We start from the raw sequence: 23,140 nt of genomic DNA, 5'->3' as shown, positions 1-23,140 counted from the left end.
TCATATGCACATATCCCTAACACACACACACACACACACACACACAATATTGAAAATGATAAAATTGTCTTTTTTTAAAGCCACATTTGTAATCAATGTGACTTGAAAATCTCAGCCATAGCTAAAAGTCTTTTCCCGAATAGATTTTTAAATAAGCAAGCACTGTGTAGACTGAATGATTCAACCAGCTTCACATTGAACTATTTTGTTGATATTTCTTTTTCCTAACTGAGTAATTTTTGAATGATTCATAAACACTTAGAAAATTCAGGAGATGGTGCCACTGATGCAGTAAAGCCTTGGTTAGCTCAGTAGGCTCTGCTCCTGAAGGGCAGAGCATACATATCATTTATTCACATTCTTTCTAGGTGTCTTTCAGGTACAAAAGCGATAATAAACATATTTGGTAAATGAATAACTAAATAACTAAGTGTTGACTTAATTAGATCAACTCAGAAAAATGCACATGAGGCTCTATTGCAAATATGTTTATTCATAAACATTCACCAAAATATTTTATTCATTCTCAATACGAAAGCAGATTTAGGGCCTCACAAGACTGGAATGCACTCAGTGAGTCATTTGGGTATTTGCAGGCCAATCAAGATAATATTACTTCTAATTGGTATTCCTAAAAGTGGTTAATTTTTCCCCTATGCTTGACTTGTAAGCACTCAGGTGCAAAATTCGTTCTTGTCTTTAAGAACAGCTTAGTAATTAGTCCCCTTCTGAATCTTGGAACCAGAGTCTCCCACTGATGAGTAAAAATGAGGAAGAAGCATTTCAGCACACATGGGCACAGGCTTGTCGAGATGAAGATTTATTAGATCCAGCCAGCCAAGTGATCACTAGAAGCAAATAATCAAAAGAATGAATTTCCAGGGTGGGTTCAGCAAGTATTTCTGTTGTTCAGTAAACATACCCGACTCCAGTCTACTACTACACAGCGGGTCCAGTAGAGAGGGGACAGTGTATTTGCTAGCCCAGATCTTGCTTGAAGATGTTGACCTTGAAAACACTATGACTTTGGTGATCAATTTTTTTGTTTATAAATGGCTATAAACTTTGTGTTGCTCGGTTGAGGTCTTTGGGATTTGTTTGGCTGCCAGCTCTAGCTGCTGTTTGAAAAGAGCAGCACCATATGCAGCACATGCATATTCAGTGGTGTAGTTCTTCCTGTGGGAAGGGGGGTGCCAGGGCTCAAGGCTCACAATGTGAATTTGCATCCCACTTTGCATAAATTTGCATGCAGACTTCATAAGCCTCTAATTTCAAGTATGTAAAATGAAACGAATCAATGCAATCTACTGCAATTGTTTTCCAAGGCATTAATCACATGAAATACATCCCAGCTTTCCTTAACCAATTAATTTAATCACACCCAAGGTTAGCAGAGACAGGAAAGTAATGAATAATGGGTGCTAAGTGTCTGACCTAAGGTTGGAAGGATATATATATATATATATCTCCAGTCTCTGTACTTCTCCAGTATGTCTTTCTACCAATCCTCACACCTCTGTGGAAGATATATTAACGTTTTAAAAATATTGCATTTTGTTCCACTATCTCTAAAGAATTATACATCTCTATTTCATGGAATTTAAAAGAGGCAATGTGACTTATTCTGACAAATGAACTGTGAGCAGAAGTGATATAAGTCCCATTGAAACAGAAGCTTTAAGAGCTAACACAAGGTGCAGTGTGCCATTGCCTTGTTTCACAATATAAGCAATAGTCTGTATTGAGACTACAACACTTCTTTGGATCCAGGTGGAGACTAAGAAAAGAAGACTTATACATATCTTCACGAGGGTTGTGCAGCAGAAGAAAGACACATAGCCATGTGGCATATGTTGGCATGTTCTCTGCTACAACATAATTAAAGTTTGGTAAATCATAATGGATGTATGGTTTGAATGAGTAGAAGGAGATATAATTTTGTATCAAATGTATTGTTTCAAAAGCTTTGCTTATGTTAACAACACTGAGGTAGAAGGAAATGTATTGTACAATGTATTCTATGTTGCTAACAAATATATGTAGTTGGGGAAACAATGCACCTGTTCAGGCTCATTACACATTTCCATGTAGAAGACCAATAAAGTAGATATTTATATTCCATATTTGAGTAACATAGGCTAGACTATTTAAATTTCTTTATATTGGCAAATCCATCAAACTTTGTTCAATTATTGAGACGGAAATCATTTTTTGTCTTTGTGAAACTTTGAAGTTCTTCATATCACATCATGAAATAAAACTCAATTATTACTTTTTAAAATCTTTGTTTAGTACCTTTCAATTCACTGTTAAATTAAAAGGGCTACCCAATGAACACTCAAATGATGAAACCTTAAATCCTGAATCTGAAAAATGAGAGGTTTTTACTATTTTAAAAATGTAAAAAGGTGAATGATTAAAAAACAATACAGAAATATAGATGATAGAAATTCAAGGTACATTTTTTTTCTTTGAACCAATCAATCCTAGTGGCTTTGCTTTTGTCTCACAGTGCTGTCCTACAAGTTCCAAATGTGGAACAATATGTCACTGACCTTAAGAAAGCAGAAAGTCAAGCAAAGAACAATGATACTGATTTATTTTTATTCCCATATAAATTCTCAAAAGGGAAGGGCCATCAATCACAAATACGTAGCTTCTCATTCTTTCTCCAAGCACACACAACTGGTTTATCAGTAATCACTATATAATTAGTAATTTCAAAGTTGCTTTGAAACTTCCACAGACCTATTAAAAATTAGTTTTCTTTCTTAGAGAAAGAAGTAATACAGAATTTTCTACTATGTGAAATGAACCTCAAGGAAAGAAGATAAATATGCAGTGACAAACCATGAGGAAAACAAAATGGAGTGATTGCTTACCAAAAGAGTGGGGGTTTAATTTACTTCTTCCAGTGGCTCAGAAGCACACTTGCATCTCTGATCATATTTGAGTATGAACTCTTCTAGAAGAGTGATAGCTCCCGAGTGTCTTTAGATATGGAAACTTTAAGATGATGCTTCTTACCTACTTTAATGGTTATGAAAACCATTTGGAGGACTCCTGATTCCAGAAGTTTCAGAAATAGTGAAAAAAAAGCATTTAATTTTTAAAACTGGCATGAGTCCTAAAATAATAATGTTTGTTAATTTATAAATGGCTGAGAGTATAGCTCAGGAGTAGGCTGCTTAATTAGCATGAAAATTATTCCTTGGGTTTAGGAATTAAAATCACAGAAGGGGTGAAAAAGTGCAATGGAGTCTTTTAGAATTAATGTTTTTAAATGTCTTAAAATGTTTTAATGTCTTTAAAAAATCTAGATTAGATTTTGTTTCTAGATTGTTTGGTCATAGAATTAAGTACATTCTCTTTATAAAAGTAATTCCTGAGAATATTCCAGGAATTCTGTGGTCCTACAATGTTCCTTCAGGAAAAGGCAGAACTGTACATACCAGTCCTTTAAAACTGTCTGACCATGGCCATTATTCTGACTGTCCACAAAGGAGGAGCTGTGTCTTGGGGCTAAAGTTTAATTTAATGAATAAGCCAACATTTTTTTTTCCTTTTTGGGAGATAACACACAACATCACCACACTCAAAGTCTTTAGTGATGATAGAAGTTAGAACAGCCATTCTGAAACTGTGGCAGTTCATACTGGGTTTTACAACTTAACTATCAATTACATTTATATTCACTAATCCCCCCCCCACACACACACAAGCGCGAGCGCGCGCGCACACACACACACACACACATCAATGACAGAGGTAAAATTAACGAAATAATTAGCTTTATAGTTAGCTTTATATTATCTTTCATGATTCATATGTCCATTACCTGTATTTTATTCTTCCTCAGATTTCTTGGTGATAGACATTTTAACTGAGATATGATGACATCTCAAAATAATTTCAATTTGCATTTCCCTGATGGCTAGGGTTATTGACTACTTTTAAAATAATTATTGATCATTTGTATTTCTATTTATTTTTGAAAACTGTTTATTAGATTTATTACCCCATTTATTCAATGGCAGATTTATTTCCTTGAAATGTAATTTTTGTAATTCTTTGTAAATTTTGGGCATTAGTCCTTTGTCTGAATTAAGCTGATAAAGGTTGTTTCCATTCCATGGGAAGTCTGTGTATTCTCCTGATAGTTTTTCTGTTGTGTATAAACCTTATTTTCATGTAGCCTCATCAGTTGATTTTTGGAGCTATTTTCTGTGCTATTGGTGTCTATTCAGAAACCCCTTGACCATCTCAATATCTATTACGTTTTTATTTATGTTTATGTATTTATTATGTTTTTTCCAGACATTTCAGCATTTCTGATATTCAATTAGGGCTTTTTTTGGTCCATGTGGAGTTGACTCTTTTTTTTTTTTTTTTTTTTTTTGGATTTAATTCACCTTTTTTTTTCTGGTATAAAAACTCTATGTGGTAGCCACAGTTACAGCCTGGGTCCTCTAAATGGATACTTTGGTGTGGTTTTTCAAAAGCTAGTCAGTGCATTTCTGATAGGGAGACTCAGTGAACATAGTCATTTTACAGAGGTCAGGGGTCAGGTAATTTAGGTTTTGGAGACAGCATCAAGGGTGGCCTTGGTGAAGTTTTCCATGGTGCATCCCATAGCTGATGTGTAGCAGTCATCAATATCTGGCATGAGCAGAAGCTTCTTGGGCACAGTCAATGCTATGTCTCTGGGGCCAGGGATGAGGCACACCTGCACAGAGACACAATAGCAGCCACCTTCTGTGGTGTGGTATGGGCCTTGTTAATCTTGCTCCCCTAGTAGCATCTCCACACACAGACAATGGAAGACTTGGCCAAGATGATGGCCCATCAGATGGCAGTGGCTACCTTCTTATAGCACTTAACAAAGACCAAGATGACCATTGTAGTTCCCAAGAGTGTCAAAAGCCTTGAATCTGGTCTACTGGCCAGACCAAGACAGCTTCTGCACTGGTGGGATTTTTAGAATCTTATATTTTAGTGACATTCACAGAAAAAAAATTAATAATCTCAGATTTGTTGATGGGCAAGGAGAATAGAAAGTTCTTTTCTAGGGATGAGTTTCATTTCTTTGACCACAGCCCAACCACGAAAGTGGCCATTAAGACTAACTGCAGAGTCCTTGGAAGAAGCAGGCTCAGCCTCTCAAGTCTGCTCCACCCCCTGTCTTTCTGGCCCTTCCTTGGCAACCCTGTACCCCTGTACTGCGGCTGCACAGATGTCATCTGTCATTTGGTGTTTTGGGGGAAAGAAGGCAAATTGGTTTTTTACAAGGTGAAAGATATGAATCTAATTTCATCTTCTGCACCTAGAAATTCATCTTTACCAGCACCAATTGTCTTATGTATAAGCATTTCTTCCAATTATATTTTGCCTCCTTTGTCAAAAATTGAAGTCATCTTGATTGCTATGGAAGTGTCTCTTCAGAAGGTGTTAGTTTTTTTGAGAAAAGGAGGTATTTGTGTTATAGTCATGCTGTTGAGAAGAAGCAGAGTTAGACACAGATGGTTACAGTGAAGAGGTTCTGGTGAAGCGATTATTTATATTAAGCGTTGATATGTTGGAAGGATCAACATAGCCTTCTATTCCATTTCATTCCATTGGTTCACTTATTTTTATGGAAGTACCAGGCCCTCTTTATTACTATAGGTTTTCAGGGTAACTTGAGGTTGGGCATCACAGTACTACCAGTATTATTCTTGCTCTTCAGAATTCCTTTGGCTATTCACACATCTTTTTTTTTTTTTTTTTTTTTTTTTTTGTGGTTGCATGTGAATTCTTGAATTGTCTTTTCTAAATCAGTTAAACATGATGCTGGAATTTTGATAGATATTTTCATTACATTTGGAAATTACTTTTGGTAATATAGTCCTTTTCACAATTTGAATTCTGCTGAAACAGGAGCATGGAAGATCTTTACAGCATCTAGTATCTTCATTAATTTAATGTTTCAGTGCCTTGAGCATTTTGCTGTAGAAGTCTTTCTCATTTTGTTCATGCATATTCCTAAATATTTAATTATTTGGAAATGTTTTGAGTGGGATATGTTTCCTAATTTCTTTCTCTGAGAGTAAACAGTGGTATATAGAATAGTTACATATTTTTATTTTATATTCTATGTTTTTAATTGCAGTAGGAGTTTTCTCAGATGTAGACTAGAAAATATTGAGCAGGAATGTTGCCAGTCTTGAATCTTGAGTAAACACGATCTTCCTCACTCCTTAGGTGTTTAGGACTTTTCCTGTCCTTAATATCTTTCAAGTTCCTCTTGTAGCTTTGCCATCAAACTGGTGCTGATTTCCCACTGATTTGCAGTGAAGCTTTGGATATAACCTCTGGTCTCAATGTCACCGTCATTTAGCCATTCTTAATATGCCAATTTTTTTTGGAACACCAACTTTTATTGCTATAATAATTCTCACATTATTTATAAATAATAGAGTACCATAAATTCTGACCTTCAGGGCCAGTACAAGTTGTATTTAGTCAGGATTTTTTTCTTTAGACCTGAAGTGAAATTTAAACTCTAAGTTTTGTTGCAGACAGCTATAGTAAAATTTCCAAAGCTGTCTGGGACGTTTAGAAACAGTGGTATTACAAAGCCATGAATGTGATATTGTAGAGCTTGTTATGAGCACAGTGAAACCCCATTGTAACACTGGTGTTATGTAGGAAGGAAGACCCTTGTCAGAATTTGCCCTGAAGTGAGAGAGCTGGGTATAGTTGACCTATACAAAGTTGAGTTCCAAGGATGCAGAGATTTCATCCTGGAGCTGAGCAAAATCCATGACATTTTATTTATTTATTTATTTATTTATTTATTTATTTATTTATTTATTTATTTATTCATTCATTCATTCTTTCAAGACAGGGTTTCTCTGTGTAGCTTTGGTGTCTGTCCTGGATCTTGCTCTGGAAACCAGGCTGGCCTTGGACTCACAGAGATCCACCTGGCTCTGCCTCCCGAATGCTGAGACTAATGTCATGTGCTACCACCCCCAGCCCCATGACATTTTAAGTAGGTACTCCTTTGCTTTTATTTCTGTGAAATAGCTACTTATCCTTACCACTGACAAAAGAAAAATAAGAGAAATGAAACAGAATAAGCAAACAGAAGTAGTTTTAGTACTAGGATTAGATAAAATTGAAGTCATTGTGATTGCTAAGAAAGTGTCTCTTCAGAAAGTGTTAGACAATTTTTTTTTGAGAAAAGGAAGTATTTGTGTTATAGTCATGCTGCCTAGAAGAAGCAGAGTTAGACACAGATGGTTACAGTGAAAAGGTTCTGGTGAAGGAAATATTTATATTAAGGGTGGATATGTTCAAATGATCGACATAGGATTACTTTCAAGAGATCAGCAGAACTGGAAAGTTGTTCTTCCTTCCATACATCATTGAAAAATGAAACACAGGTAAAGAAGTAGACCTATGAAGGGAAGAGGAAAAAATATCCCCAATACCACAGCATAGATCAATAAGGGAGCAAGAAAGAAATGCTTCAAATTCTCTGTCCTCATACCATAAATCTTCTATATTTCATTGGCTAAATCTGATCAGAAGACGGATGTAGTGGGCTGCAGCTTTAGGCAGAGCATGGATCAGATGGAGATAAGTGAGCAAGGAGTAAGATTCACTGTATCAACAATATCCATGTCCACCATACTTACTTTTTTCTATTTTCAAAAGGACTTCATTTGGTTTCATACATCAGTGAGGTATATGCAGGCAAAGTACAATGGAAAATGTGACCCCATGCTTACCAATAGGACTACTATGTGTTTAGATTTATCTAAATTCATCTAAAATTGTTAAACTTTCCTTTTGTATGTTAACATACCATGGATGTCTATTTCTTGTTTCAAAACTATTTCTTGTAACTTGAGCTCGATTTTCCAAATTTATACTTTCCTTCTTTAAATATACCAAGTGCCAATAATATTATATGAGATGCATTTTTTAATGGGTACCAATTGGAATTCATATCAAGGAATGTCCATGGAAACAATGTCTTTACCACTGGAAGAGAGCTCATGATATTTTGTGGTACAGTATGGTGTGTTTATAGGCCAGATAATTATTGGCAATGTCTCATGGGATTTCTCTACCAAATATTATGTCTCTACCAAATGTGACTTGTCCACATGGAAAAGGAGTGAAGGTGAAGATTCAAGGTAATAGGCAGGGTAACTTCCATAGAACACAGCCCTGTACCCTGAAAATGATTACATTGCCTTTGTAGAAAGAGAATAGAGGGAACTATGAAGAGACAAGGAATAACTGAAGTCAGACAGAACTTCCAACATCTTGTTGCAAAGCATATAAGTAAAAGAAATAGGGTACATGGTTCTAGAGCCATCATGGCTGCCAGGTGTTAGGAAATATGCAGTAAGTATTTTGGTAGTGGCCACTGAGAAAAAGATTCTAACCTTGTATGTAGTGTACCAGTTCTCCATTGAGTTCGACAGTAACATTCTTCTCTTAGCAGCTGGCTTTTCTCCTTTGTTGTGGGGAGACCATGTACATGTTATTTCAACCTTTTTTTCTTTTTCATTTATTTATTTTTTCATTTTACATACTCAACACTATCCCCCTCCCTCCCCTTCTTCCACCCTCTGCTTTGCCTCTCCCCCACATCTCACCCCCCATTCACTCCTCATAGATAAGGCCTCCTTTGGGTAGTCAAAATATGCTGACATACCAAATTTGGGCAGGACTAAGACACTCCTACCCCTGTCCTGCATTAAGGCTGAGTAAGGCATCCCACTATGGAGAATGGGCTCTAAAAAGCCAGTTCATGTACCCAGGATAGGTCCTGGTCCCATTGTCAGGGGCCCCATAAGCAGATCAAGCCATACAACTGTCATCTACATTCAGTGGGCCTAGTTCAGTCCCATGCAAGCTCCCCAGCTCTTAGCCCAGAGTCAATGAGTTCCCACTAGCTCGGGTCAGCTGTCTCCGTGGTTTTTCCCATCCTGATCTTGAAACCCCTTACTCATATAATCCCTCCCTCTCTTCAGCTGAGCTCCAGGATCTCAGCGAAGTGCTTGGCTGTGGGTATCTCCATCAGCTTACTTCATTCACTGGATATAGGTTCTATGATGACAATTAGGATAGTCACCAATCTGAGTACAGAGGAAGGATAGTTCAGGCACCCTCTCTATTATTTCAACCTTTTTAAAAATCAGTATCCTCATTATAAAAATGGAAATAATAGTTACCATTTACAGATTGTTCCAAGTAATAAAATACCATGCATAAAGTATTGAATATATAACCAATATCCAGGAAATAATGATCTTATACTTTGAAAAGTTTTGAGCACACTTGTTTTCTTAAGTGTATAATTTATTTATATGTAAAGAGCATCCAACTACTATTGTACAGTTACAGAAGAAATTACAGTTGTCATCTCTCTTCATGTCTTTACAATTTCAAAGTTCCTCTTCCCCCTTATCAGGCATATGCTTTAAAAATAATTAAGAGGGGAAATATACCCAATTAAAAAGAAAAAGGAAAAGGAAAAAAAATTACACTCATACTACATGTCAGTGAAGGGGAAACCTGACAAAGGATTTCAATTCCTAGTGGAAATGGAAAAAAAAATCTAGAAAGAAAAGAGGGAGAAAAGATGTGTGTGTGTGTGTGTGTGTGTGTGTGTGTGTGTGTGTGTGTGTGTGTGTAATCTGTGAACATGTCATCTTATAAATCAAAGTGAGGACAAGAATAAGTGCTATTATCGCAATTTTCAGTCTGTTTGCTATTTTGATTGCTGTGAATATTCTGGGGAATGGCAACTGTCTTTTGAAAGAGCATGTATTTATGTACTGATAAATAAATCAGCCAGCAAATCTTGGGAACTTCAAAATCAGCAGGTCTCTGAAGCAGTCACAGCAGAAGATGTGAGTATTCATGTTGCTACCTTCACAGCAAATACAGACTATGATCATCATCTATTCACATCAGCTGTATGTTTATTCCCTACAGCTACTGCAACAAATGAGGACTCAGAGGCTCAAAAATGGATGTATATCTCACATCCATTAATAAGATTAGTCTGATTCTCCATTTCACCATTGCAAACAGTGACAAAATAAATATAGGCCTGCAATTTTCTCTCTTGCATGATTTTTTTCATTTGCTTTGGATGTATATCTGGAAATGCAATAGTATATTATATGGCAGATATATTTCTAGGTTCTTATTGTTGCTCTTTGTTCTGAGCCCAGGTCTTATTGCTTAACCTGGTATGGACTAAAACTTTCAATCTGTTTGACTCTAGCTTCTGAGTGCCAGGATATCAACTGGCACTCAGCTTATAAACTGTGAGTTATAAATTGAAGTAAATAGCATTTCAATACTAATATCTGAAAAAATAGACTTCAATCTAAAACTAATCAGAGCAGACAAAGAGATACACTTCATTCTAATTATGGAAGTAGTAAACCAATAAGACATTACTCTTCTAAATATGTATGCACCAAACTTTGGTACACCTAATTTCATTTACAAAGAAAATACACTACTGGAATGAAAGGTACATGTTAATGTCAGCACATTAATAAAGTAGGTAATTTAAACACTACACTTTCTCCAATGTACAGGCTATCTGAGCAAAAAATGAACAGAGAAACATCAGAATTAAATAACATTATCCATAAATGACCAGCATTACACAATAACCTTAAGGGTACAATAGTGTCATGTACACTATTTTAGTAACTAACAATGCTGTAATTGGGCTTAAGGCCTGCTCAACTCGATGGAAATCATGTCTGGTACTGGAAACCTAGGCAGCTACCTAATAATAAGTTTTTGATATTATAGGATATAATAAGTCTTTGATATTAGAGGAGATCATAAGACTACCTAAATAAGTCTTTGATATTAGAAAAGATCATACAGCTGCCACTTTACTAAACATGCACAATCCCGAATAACATTTCAAATATGTATATGCCTGTTCATAAGTGTAGCGCTCACCACTCATCAACACATAAAGACTACTATAGAAGATTGAAACTGATCAAATTACAGAGCTGTGGTACCTATTCCCAACTGATGAATCTATAATACAACTCCTGTACCTAAGTCTCAGGGATCATTGTACAAAAAGGAACAGAAAGATTATGAGAGCCAAAGGAAGAGTGTTTTCTGTGAGATTGTGTCTTAGAACTCTCAGAGAAGTGACATCCATGAAACATCATCAACCTGGCTACGTAACCAATACCAGAGCAGGACAGCATAAATGAGTATGCTAATATAGAAGGAAAAAGATCAAGAGATATTAACCCTAGGAAAAAACTATAGGTACCTCAGGAATATAGAAAGCAGAGATATAGCCTTCCCCAGGAAAGAGCTTACCAACCGGTTATCCAATACCAAATAGTTAGCCCTGAAACATATTCATATAAGTAATATTATATAGACTAAGCAGGTATATTTTAAAATTCAGAATATTTATATCAAGCCTAACTTTTAGAATACATATACATATCTATGCAAAGAAATAGATACATTCTTCAGATATACATATATGTATATATACATGTTCATATGTGTGTATATATGTGCACACACATATACATATATATCTATATATCCATATATATCTCACAAAGAAAAAAAGCCATGAATTTGAAAGAGAAAAGGTGGTAGTAAATGGTAGAGTGTGAAAGAAGGAGAAAGACTGAGAAATGGTGGTGCAAATATACTATAATCTCAAGAAAATCAAATCTCCAATTTATGAATATGGGAGCATTTTCTGTGTGTGTGTGTGTGTGTGTGTGTGTGTGTGTGTGTGTGTGTGTGTGTGTGTATCATTGTCTTGTTTGAGTAACTAGCCAATGCTGATCTTATAAAATATGTTTGGAAGGAATCTTTCAATTTTTTTGAATTATTTTGAAAAGAGTTGGTTTAAATTTGGTAAAATTCCACAATGAAGCTATCCAGATCTGGATTGGATTTTTCTTTGTTGGGAAAATTCTTATTAGTAGTTGATTCTTGGCAGTTGTTATTGGTCCATTCATATTTTTATGTCCCCATACTTCAATTTTAGTGGGTTATATGTGTCTGGAAAATTGTCTATTTCATTTATGTATGCAATTTATTAGGATGCAGTTACTGTTCATAATGGTCTCTCATGACATTTTGCCTTTTCTGTGATATCAGTGGTAACGTCCTCTCTTTTGTCTCTTATTTATTTATTTATTTATTTAGGTCTTCTGTCTTTTTTTATTATACCTACTAAAAGTCTATCATTGCAATTTATTAGGATGCAGTTACTGTTCATAATGGTCTCTCATGACATTTTGCCTTTTCTGTGATATCAGTGGTAACGTCCTCTCTTTTGTCTCTTATTTATTTATTTATTTAGGTCTTCTGTCTTTTTTTATTATACCTACTAAAAGTCTATCATTTATGTTCTTGTTAAAAATAACTCTTCCTAGCCGGGCGGTGGTGGCGCACGCCTTTAATCCCAGCACTCGGGAGGCAGAGCCAGGCGGATCTCTGTGAGTTCGAGGCCAGCCTGGGCTACCAAGTGAGTCCCAGGAAAGGCGCAAAGCTACACAGAGAAACCCTGTCTCGAAAAACCAAAAAAAAAAAAAAAAAAAAAAAATAACTCTTCCTTTAATTTATTTTTATATTTTTTCTTATACTTTCATTACTCATTAATGTTTTGATCTTTGTATTTCTTTAATTCATTTGAGGTTTCTATTGTTTTATTTTTATATGTCATTGAGAAGTATTATTGGGCTGTTTATTTCAAACCTTCAGCAGAATGAAGTCGATCAATAGGCCAAATATTGGCCAGCTGACCACAAAAGTGTTTGTCATCTCTGTCACATTTGCAAAGGGAACAGCTGGCCAGACTAGAGTGCTCTGGTAGGCTGAGTCTGTATCAAGGCAATGGAGTTTCTAAGCCTCCAGTATAAGTTTTTATTTCATAATAAAAAAAAACTTCACTTAAACACTTATTGGTAAATAGAAAAGATATATGAAAAAAGGAAGTAAACCAACTAAATGAGTCATATTTTATACACAGAGCATCTGTTATACTTATCCTTCTCAATATAATATCATCTTTTCAAGTCTTGTCTAAAAAGAGCTACAAAGAAAGAAGTGGACAGAGGGGTAAGGAATTTTTCAAACCACAGACTCAAGATACAGTAGTGTCTTTGAGGAATGAAGCATATCACTCCATCCAGGAGCCAGGAGTCTTGTTGAGGTCTACAAGAAGGGAAGATTAATCCTTTCAATCTCTGGTTAGAATCAGATCCATGGAAGATTAAGACTGAAAGGTACCAAAGCAATCAACATAGTTCACCATTTCTACAGATGAAAGTTAGATAGACCACTGTAGTCCAAAGCATTCAAAACTATGGCACTGAGTATTACAGGTCTATTAGTCTTCTGTTCACATTGCTTTTCCAGTCTGTGTCATGTAGTAACAATCTGCTGGAAACTCTAGGGTGTATTCAGTCCAATGACTTTAATGATCTGCCATTCAGATTATTCATATCAACATTTTCATAGGATGAAGATACAAAGACAAATTAGTTTATTTAGTAGGGAAAAAAATCTATGATGATAATAAAACATTCTTTTTCTCATATACAGATATGTGGTTGCCTCCTAAAAAGAGAATGTCTTCAGATGTGAGAGCTTATGATCCATATCGGTAGTTCTTAAGTTACGGACCCCAAGGCAGCAGTATGCCACCTTAGAATTTGTAGGAAGTGTGAATTCTTGAGCTCACCAACATCGACACAATTACCAACTCAGAAGATGAGGCTCAGTGATATGCAATTTAAGAAGTCCCTCTTTCAGATTATGATATACACTAGACTTCATGATTACTCACCTAGAGAAACCAGTATATGTATATAAAATAATTGAATGAAATATATGTATATATTATATGTATATATTGTATGTGTGTATATATTAGTGAATGAAATATATGTATAATTTTAATGTGTATTAAGTGAGGGATATGTGTGTGCCATAGTGTAAGTGTAGAAGTCATAGACAATGTTGTGGAGTTTGTTCTCTACTTGTAAGATTATGTGGTGTATTAGGTACATTTCTGTTGCTGTGATAGAATCTCCTAAACAACTTACAGAAGAAACTGAGGAACTTGACTTGCAGTCCCTGAGAGGAGACAGTCTATCATAACAAAGCTGGGCCAGCCCAGCAATCAGGAATCAGAATGATCATATTTTATTTGCATACTAGAGTCAGAGTGGGTTGGTGGGGGAAGATGAATGGAAAGGGAGAGGGAACTAAGAGATGGGAGGAGAAGGAGAAAGGAAAGAGGAAATAGAAAGTGAAGTTAGGCTATAAATAGCCTCAAAACTTGTCCCCAGTGATATACTTCCTCAATCAAGGCTCCAGCTCCTAAAGATTCTGTAACATTCCCAAATACCATCACCAGCTAGAGAACAAGTGTTTAAACATGAGCCTTTAAAAAATTATTTATTTTTACTTTATATGCATTAGTGTTCTGCCTGCATGTGTATCTGTGTGATGGTATTTGATCCAGATCCCCTAAAACTGGAGTCACAGACAGTTGTGAGCTGCCATGTGGGTGCTGGGAACTCAGGTCCTCTGGAAGAACAGCCAATGCTCTTAACCACTAAGACATTTTTCTAACCCAAAGCATGAGTCTTTGTAGGATATTTCATATTTAAGTTAGAGCATTCTGCATCTGACTCCCAGAGGTTTATGGATATTTCATGATCCAAAATGAGTTTAGTCCAAGTGCAAAAGTCTCCATTGTCTTTGACAGTCCCAACACTATTCAAATATTCAAAATCTAAAGTATCTTTGCAGACTCAAGGCAAGCTATTAATTGTGACCTCCTATAAAATAAAAATCGAATTACATACTTCCAAAATAAAAAAAGCATAGAATATAGAGTCCCATTCCAAAAGAGAAGAGGGCCATAGTGAGGTACAATTGAACCAAAGCAAGACCAACAACAACATTGTCCTATGGAGAACACTTCATTTTCAAACAATAACATGTTAGTTCCAGGGATCAAACTCAGGCTTTCAGGTTTTTAGGCATTGTCACTAGTAAGTATTTTACTCTCTGAGCCTTCATGCTGTCCAAAAAGCAGTATTTTCAAAGGTGCATATGATCCTAGCCCTGGAAATGTTCAATGGTCATCTATATAGTTATAATGTAACACTGAAATAGAATTGTATTAGTATAAAACATATACAGTTCTTCATGAGTTAAGTATTTTCATACAAAATGAGATGCATGTGGATGATTTAGCAAAAGTTTCCTAAATTTTTTTTCACTACAGGCTCGCCAAGCTACAAGCAGTGTTGGCAAGCACACTATGCAGTTTACAACTTTAAAGGGGAAAAATCCATCTATTAATTTTGCAGTAATTAAGGTACAAAAATATAGTATTCCAAACTCTGTAGACCACAGGAATAAAGTAGCCTAGAAACAACAGATTGGGAATAAAAGCTTTAACACATTTTACACTTCCCCTTCTAGCTATGAACTGCCCCAGCAAGATACTACTGAAGAATTGCTTGTAGACAGACTGAAATAAATAGTATATGATCTGTACTAATCCTCTGGTAATTCAACATTGAATATAAGAAATGCAGAAAGAGCCAATGAAGGGGGTAGAAAGATAACATAGATTGTTCACATACTTAGAAAATTAAGTTCTTCAACTGCCAAGCACAGATCTCTCATGGTCCCATCCTTCATGGCAATAGTTCATCTAGTGGTGCCAAATATGTGGGCTGAGCAAATCTTCAGAAGTGAGATTAAAGCTGTTGGTTCAGCTCCCACCTTCCAGGCTTAAATTCAAGGCACATCACAAAGTTTTCTTTCTTGGAAACAATACTGCTCGGGTTAAATTTTACCTCCAATTTGATCCTAGAAAGAAGTGTGAATGGAAAATTAGGATATTTACTTTCCTCCAAACTTCCAGCAATATGATTACATAGACATTTTGGGTTATTCCTTATTCTTTGTTAAGTTAATTGGGTTGTGTTAATTGTAATGGAAAACTGAAAGGATTCTAAATGAACCAAAAGTCTACTTTGTACCTTCATTGGAAAACTGTATGTTGCTTAAAGCTTATTTACCAAGGTTGTCTGACTTTGATGTGCCTTTCATTGCCTTTAGGCTGTTGTGAAATTCCAAAGAGATAGAAGTTAAGTTGGAGATCCTAGAGTTCAGTTGAAGAGAGGGGAAAGGGTTGTAAGAGCAAGCGGGGGGGGGGATCAGAATCATGAAAAGGAAAAACCACAGAAATAGCTGACCCAAGCTAATGGGAGCTCATGGACTCTGGACTGACAGCTGGGGAGCCTGCATGGGACCGAACTAGGCCCTCTGAATGTGGGTGAAAGCTGTATGGCTTGATATGTTTGTGAGTCCCCTGGCAATGGGACCAGGACTTATCCCAGGTACACAAACTGGCTTTTCAGACCCCATTCCCTTTGGTGCAGTGCGGTACTCAGCAGGGGGGAGGGGCTAGATCTGTCCCCAACATGATCTGACAGCATGTTGACTGCCCAAGGGAGGCCTTACCCTCTATGAGGAAGGGATAGGGGTAGGTGACAGGGAGCGGGAGAAGAGGAGGGACAGGGAACAGAGGCTGATATATAAAAGGAAAGAAATTTTTTAATAAAAAAGAAATTATTCTTGTTTATGAATATGCAAATAAATTTTATTCTGTAGAGTATCAAATCCCTTTCTTCTTACTCAGAAGAAGCAGTTACATTGGTTAAAAATGTTTATAACAGCAATTGTGATGATCTTATATATTTTGTTGACTTTTATGCTCTCTTTGTAATGGATTGTAAGGTTGTAAATTCCCTCATTAATTAATGAGTTAATATCCTTGACACATGTTTTCCTTATATGTAAGAGTAACTACAAAATATTTAAGGCACAATTATCCTTTAATGTTGTATTTTATAAACAATATATTTTCTAACTTTATGTGTCTTCTTAATTCTACAAGATAAACCAGGGCAAATGTAGTGTAACCATAATAATTTTCTCTGTTGCCTTTTATAGATTCTGTGGTTATCATGTGGCCACATGCCTGTCAATGAGAAATAGAGTAATAGTTTCTGAGAGAAGTTCACTTCTTTCATAATAAAACAAGAGATCCACAGTAGGAAATGGGAAATCCTCTTTGTTCTTACCTTTACCATATGGCCATGTGAGAACAAGGAGTTTGGAAATGCAGTTGCCATCTTCAGGAACAGGAGAGAGGACCAAAGAAAATCTTAAAGAAGCCATCTCTAAGTCATGATATTGAAAATTAAGTCTTGGAATCCATCCATCCATCCATCCATCCATCCATCCATCCATCCATCCATCCATCCACCCATCCATCCATTTATCCATCCATCCATCCACCAAATGAATAGCTCAAGAACTACTCTTAGAGTTGCTATATATAAGTGTGAAGCTATACTAATTAATACTATTAATTGTTCTATACATTTTGTAAGCATTCTAACAAATATCACAGCTTCAAAATGAAAACAATCCAGGAAATTTTACAGGCTCTGAGATGTTCTTCAAGTTAGGAACACATTGAAGGTGGTAGATTTGCTGCACTGTAAAATGCAGCTGAATAGACTTGTAAAATACAAATCTTACTTTTTTCCCTCAGTGACCTGTATTTTAGTTGGGCCTGATTTCTAATGAATTGGGATCTTGTGAAAAAATTCTTGTCTTTGTAATTTTATGCATATGATGTTGTGATGTCCCACTCCCTTTCATTCCATGCATTTATGATGTTCTTTTCTTATCCTAGTATCTACCCTCCTACTAGAATTGTTTGGCTCAGTTCCAATCCTGGACTTGCTGAGCAGAGTTGCTGCTGTACTTTGCATTTTACAGTAGTTCCCACATATCTCTGTTTGTTGCCTAATTTATTTGCCTATATCTATCCTCCCTCCTAAACCTACTCTATATCCAATACTCAACATTTAATACTCCATAGAGCATATAGTAGGTATTAATTAAACCTTATTCAAGTACAGGAATTAATGACATACCAAAATAAAACAGTTCTTAGCCCACTTCTTTATCCTTATATCAAATTATTTATCTCTTGTTTTCAAATTGAATTCTTTCTCCATATAAAATTCCCTGAATATGGAAGAAATAGTTCTGTATTGTGGTTTGAATATGCTTTATCAGCACTAATATGTAGTGGGTAGCCATTCCAGCTTGGATCTGGAAGTTCCAACCCCCATTGAGACTCTGGCAACTATCACACCTACGAGGCGGGGCGAGGGGAGGCGCCTGGAGACCCGAGAACTGGATGGGCCAGCACTCTCTCTGTGCGCTCTTTCTGTGCCGGGACGCTGAATGGTGAAGGTGGATTGTGCAGAGCTCCGGAGAACACCGCTGGACTGCAATACACCTTCCCCAGACCCTGCGACCTACCTTTCACTTAATTTGTAAGTTATGCCATTAAATAAATATCCTTTTAACTATGTGGAGTGGCCAAAATAATTTCTCCAATATCTGGCGCCCAACGTTGGGCTGTATTGTGTGAACCAGTTGTCTTGAAACCGCTCTGGATGTTGGATCATCTGGGCCATGGTGTCATCAGAGACCTTTCAGGGGGTCTTGGCTGGTGAAACCTGATGTATCTTAATCTGGAACAAATCCACAGCCTCTGGCTTTCTGTGGAAACAAAATCAGAACCTCTTTTCCAAAGCAACATATCCTTAAATCCAAATTTTGAAGTCAAGGTACCTTTAAAATATACATTTTGGCATAACTCAACAGCTTTTGTAATCAAATGTTTTTCTTCAGTTACGAATATCAAAGAGAACATAATCCAGATTCTCTGTGTGGTAGCCATCTTTACGTGGCTTATTTTTTATATTACCTTGAGCCTATTGTTTTAAACTGCACCATTCTAAGTCTGAAACGGTGCTGTGGCTGCTGGCTCCACCCACTTCAGCTTCCCAAAATGGCAGTGGTACGTTTTCCGCCAGCTCTGGGAGTCATCAAGTCTCAGAAATAGTGGGTCTAAGCTTTTATCAAAGCAGCGTGTAGCCCAGAAACCTCTTTTTTTTTTTAAATAATAGTAAATACTAAATCTCCCACACAGCTTAATGTGCCGCTGGCAGACGCCTCATTTCCGCCATACTGCTGGTCAAACGCACACGCCAGGAACCTGCCAGTGTTCAAACCTGCATTTTGCAGCATCTAGCTGCCATATGAGACAAAAAGCAGGAACCTGGTTTTGGCTCTGTTTAGAATTGGTTATTAAATATTCTTAGGTTTAAGGTGGAAACTCGAGCCGTTGGGCACCATTTGTTGCTGGAGGGCTTCTCTCCAGGTTCCCCAAGCCCCACAGTCCCACAATCCACTTATAAAATAATCACTGACGCTTATATCACTTATAAACTGTATGGCCGTGACAGGCTTCTTGCTAACTGTTCTTTTATCTTAAATTAACCCATTTTTATAAATCTATACCTTGCCACGTGGCTGGTGGCTTACCAGAGTCTTTACATGCTGCTTCTCCTGGCGGTGGCTGCAGTGTCTCCCCCGTCAGCCTTCCGCTTCCCAGAATTCTCCTCTCTCCTTGTCCCACCTACTTCCTGCCTGGCCACCTACTTCCTGCCTAGTCACTGGCCATCAGTGTTTTATTTATATAGAACGACATCCACAGCATTTCCCCTTTTCTTCTTCTTTTTTTTTAAAAGTAAGGTTTTAACTTTAACATGGTAAAATTACATATAACAAAGCAATTATCGAGCAAGAATTACAGTTACAATATTAAAGAAGATGTCCTATCTATCTTATATTTGTGAATTTAAGGTTTTATATCTAACTTATCTTTTATCATAACTGAGGAAATTACAACTATCTAGTGTTCAAAGCACAGTCCACCTTCACCGTTCAGCATCCTGGCACAGAGAGAGCACACAGAGAGAGCGCTGGCCCATCCAGCTCTCAGGTCTCCAGGCGCCTCCCCTCGCCCCGCCTCGTAGGCATAACAGTTGCCAGAGTCTCAATGGGTGTTGGAACTTCCAGATCCAAGCTGGAATGGCTACCCACTACACTAATACTCATATTGAGTATTAATTCTTCAATGTGAAGATATTGAGATGTTGGGCATTATAAGAAGTGCTTGGATCATAGTGGTAGAACCTACATAAATAAGTTGATGCCTATTAGGGATGAGTTTTCACTATCATGGAATTGAGTTAGTTATCAGGACAGCATATTCTAAAGCAAGTGTCCTAATTTGATTTCTGTTGCTGTGATACAACACCTTGACAACAACCAACTTAGGTAATAAAGGGTTTATTTTGCTTATAGTTTCAGATCCATCATTGTTGGGGTACCAGGGTATGAAACTAAAACATATCCATAGCCAACACCAGAAAAAAAAAAAAAAAACCATGTATGCATCCTTCTCGATGTTTGCTCACTGCTTAGTTTGATTTCTTCACTCGTTTTTTTATATTTTTATTTTATAATTATTTTAATTTTACATATCAGCCACGGATTCCCCTGTCCCTCCTCCTCCCACCCACCAGCTTTCTCCCCCAACTCACCTCCCCATTCCCACCTCCTCCAAGGCAAGGTCTCCCCTGGGGATTCAGCTTAGCCTGGTAGATTCAGTTGAGGCAGTCCCCTCGTCCCTACACCTCCTGCTTTGGTAATGGTGCCAACCATAGTGGTCTGTGACTTCTTGTATGAATTAGTAAATCTAATCTTAACAAACATACATACATACCAACCAAATGGAGACATCATTTCAATGAGGCTGATGTGTTTTGTTATAGCAACAACAGAACTCTAAGTAGCTAACTCTTCGTTCAGAAAATCCATTGTCTTTCCTTTCTGGACCTGTTTTTTCTCTTTACTAATATCATCCTTTTAGTTAATTATAGACATGTGATAAACTTTTTGCTAAGCAAATAATACATAAATGACTTGTGAGGCTTACCTACAAAAATCTAATTATTGACTTAAACTTTCTCCTCTCTACCAGCTTAGTGTAAATGAGCCCAATGGCTTGAAGTGTTGAAAATGAGAGATTAAAATGATAGCAGACACCTTGTCTTTCAATTATTAATGTGTAATCAAGTACTAGTTTAGGAATGGAATGTACATTTTAGAATTGGTGGGAATAAGAATTAAAATTCTCTTCTTTTAAGTATTGAGATGTATTTATTTATCTGTTATATTGGCCACCTTCACCATAATTAATATTCTGGAATGATACCTTTGTTTTCAAGTCCCTCTTTATTATGTTATCTTGATTCAAACCATGCTTATCCTATTGCTTTTATCCTTTGAAACACTGTCTTATGATCAGGGCTTTAATAATCTGCCCTGTTGGCACTGTTTTGAAACATTCTGGTGTTTCTAAGTGACTTGTTTGTCATTTAGATGGTTACTTGTTTGTGTGTCTTTTAGATATCCCCCATGTTCTGCTCACATCATTCATATTCAATTTATTTTTCTAAGCTTAAAACTGCTAACGTTCAAATAACCCCTGATGTAAACCTTATGTTACTCATCTATTTCCTCAAGAACATTCAGACCAAAGTCTTACTCAGAGAAGATATATAAGGAATTGTCTTGAGTTGGTATTTGTGTTCTATGTATTCATTGTAGAACTTCCTCCTAAGTATCTTATCTTTATATGTAGCAGGACAGATTTTATTTTGTTTTCTTTTCAGCTTTTAAAAAAAGGTATTTTTTCTTTTCTTCCTTTAACTTCCTACCCGATAGGCATTTTCCTCACCACCTTTTTTATTCTTTAGCTGTAATAGATTTCTCTTGATCCTTCGGGGGCCATTTCCATAGTGACTGCACATTCTGTGTTGGTGATGTCATTCTTCCATGAATATGTTGTTTGGACATGGGCTTTGGATGGTTCTACATAAGCGACCATACAGTAATCACTTCTTCGCATCCCATATTTCATTGTCTTTTTCCTCAAAAAAATCAAAAGTGTAATTGTGTATCTTCAGTTGATGACTTATAAGTGTTGTAGCATATAACCAACCCTAACAACTAGCTTTATCTTCTTCACTTGGATCACAGAGCCATTTGGATTTGGAAAAGTTAAATGTAATAGGTCATGTATTTGTCAATTACCTATAAGACTTTTAGAAATAGAATTTGGAAGATCAGATCATCTGAGAAGGAAGAAGCTATAAATTCCTTAATTTATTTATTTCCCCCTTTTAATTGCATAAGTAAAAATGAAGTTAAGGTAGACTGAGGACAGTGAAAACTGATGTTTTGTTTTTGTTCTGCTTTGCTTATTTTTCTGTAGCACTAACACTATGCCACTGAGCTATGCTCTGCCTTTATTTCTCACTCACAATTTTGTAATTTCCGTAAATTTTTTAGGATGGTCTGTAGCTGGAGAGCTTCCCTCTGGGTCCCACCAATCCCTGGCAGTCCAACAGCCCACTTATAAAATAAACACACAAACGCTTATATTATTTACAAACTGTATGGCCATGGCAGGCTTTTGTTAACTGTTCTTATATCTTAAATTAACCCATTTCTATAAATCTATACCTTGCCATGTGGCTTGTGGCTTGCCAGCATCTTCACATGCTGCTTGTCATGGCAACGGCTGGCGGTGTCTCCCTGCCTCAGCCTTCCACTTCCCAGAATTCTCTTCTCTGCTTGTCCCGCCTATACTTCCTGCCTGGCCACTGGCCAATCAGCATTTTATTTATACAGAGTGATTTCCACAGCAATGGCCTTGAACTCACTCTACATTTCAGGCTTACTTTGAACTTGAAGTGTTCTTCCCTATAGCTGGCATTATAGGTTTGTGACGCCATGCCTACTCTGGGGTTTGGTATTAAACATTTATGTGTCTATTTCTACATTTGTCAGAGTTTTTAAATGAAACAAATGGAAGAAAATAGGCACAGTGGACTATGCTTGTAATTCTAGTACTTGAGAGGTGAAGTGGAAGTATCAGGGGTTCCAGGTTATCCTTTGCTACAAAATGAGTGAGGGCACTCTAGGCTAAATAATACTTTGTCTAAAACAAACAATATACACACAAATAAAAATGTAGGAGAAGGGTGGGAGAGTTTGCTCAACAAGTTCTAAGCACTTGTTA

At 36.7% G+C, this 23,140-nt stretch overlaps 1 long non-coding RNA gene across 3 annotated transcripts; it reads right to left on the bottom strand.

Annotated features, from left to right (window-relative positions):
• Window positions 1-531: 531 nt before the first annotated feature.
• On the bottom strand, window positions 532-22,645 carry LOC121827608 (uncharacterized). 3 transcript variants are annotated; one of them, XR_013049169.1, is made up of 3 exons: window positions 22,582-22,645; window positions 15,693-15,921; window positions 532-848 (listed from the first exon to the last, which is right to left on the bottom strand). It is a non-coding gene; the product is annotated as an uncharacterized LOC121827608 (long non-coding RNA). The 3 variants fall into 3 exon arrangements; XR_006069921.2 differs by lacking the exon at window positions 22,582-22,645 and adding an exon at window positions 20,777-20,822; XR_013049168.1 differs by lacking the exons at window positions 532-848; window positions 22,582-22,645 and adding an exon at window positions 20,777-20,822 and having other exon boundaries at window positions 15,660-15,921.
• Window positions 22,646-23,140: the final 495 nt, after the last annotated feature.

The sequence above is a fragment of the Peromyscus maniculatus genome, chromosome 2 (genome assembly GCF_049852395.1).
Source record: "Peromyscus maniculatus bairdii isolate BWxNUB_F1_BW_parent chromosome 2, HU_Pman_BW_mat_3.1, whole genome shotgun sequence".
In the NCBI taxonomy this organism is placed as follows: Eukaryota; Metazoa; Chordata; class Mammalia; order Rodentia; family Cricetidae; genus Peromyscus; species Peromyscus maniculatus.
The sequence above is the reverse complement of the archived record's forward strand: the minus strand, read 5'-3'. Positions and strand labels throughout refer to the sequence as shown.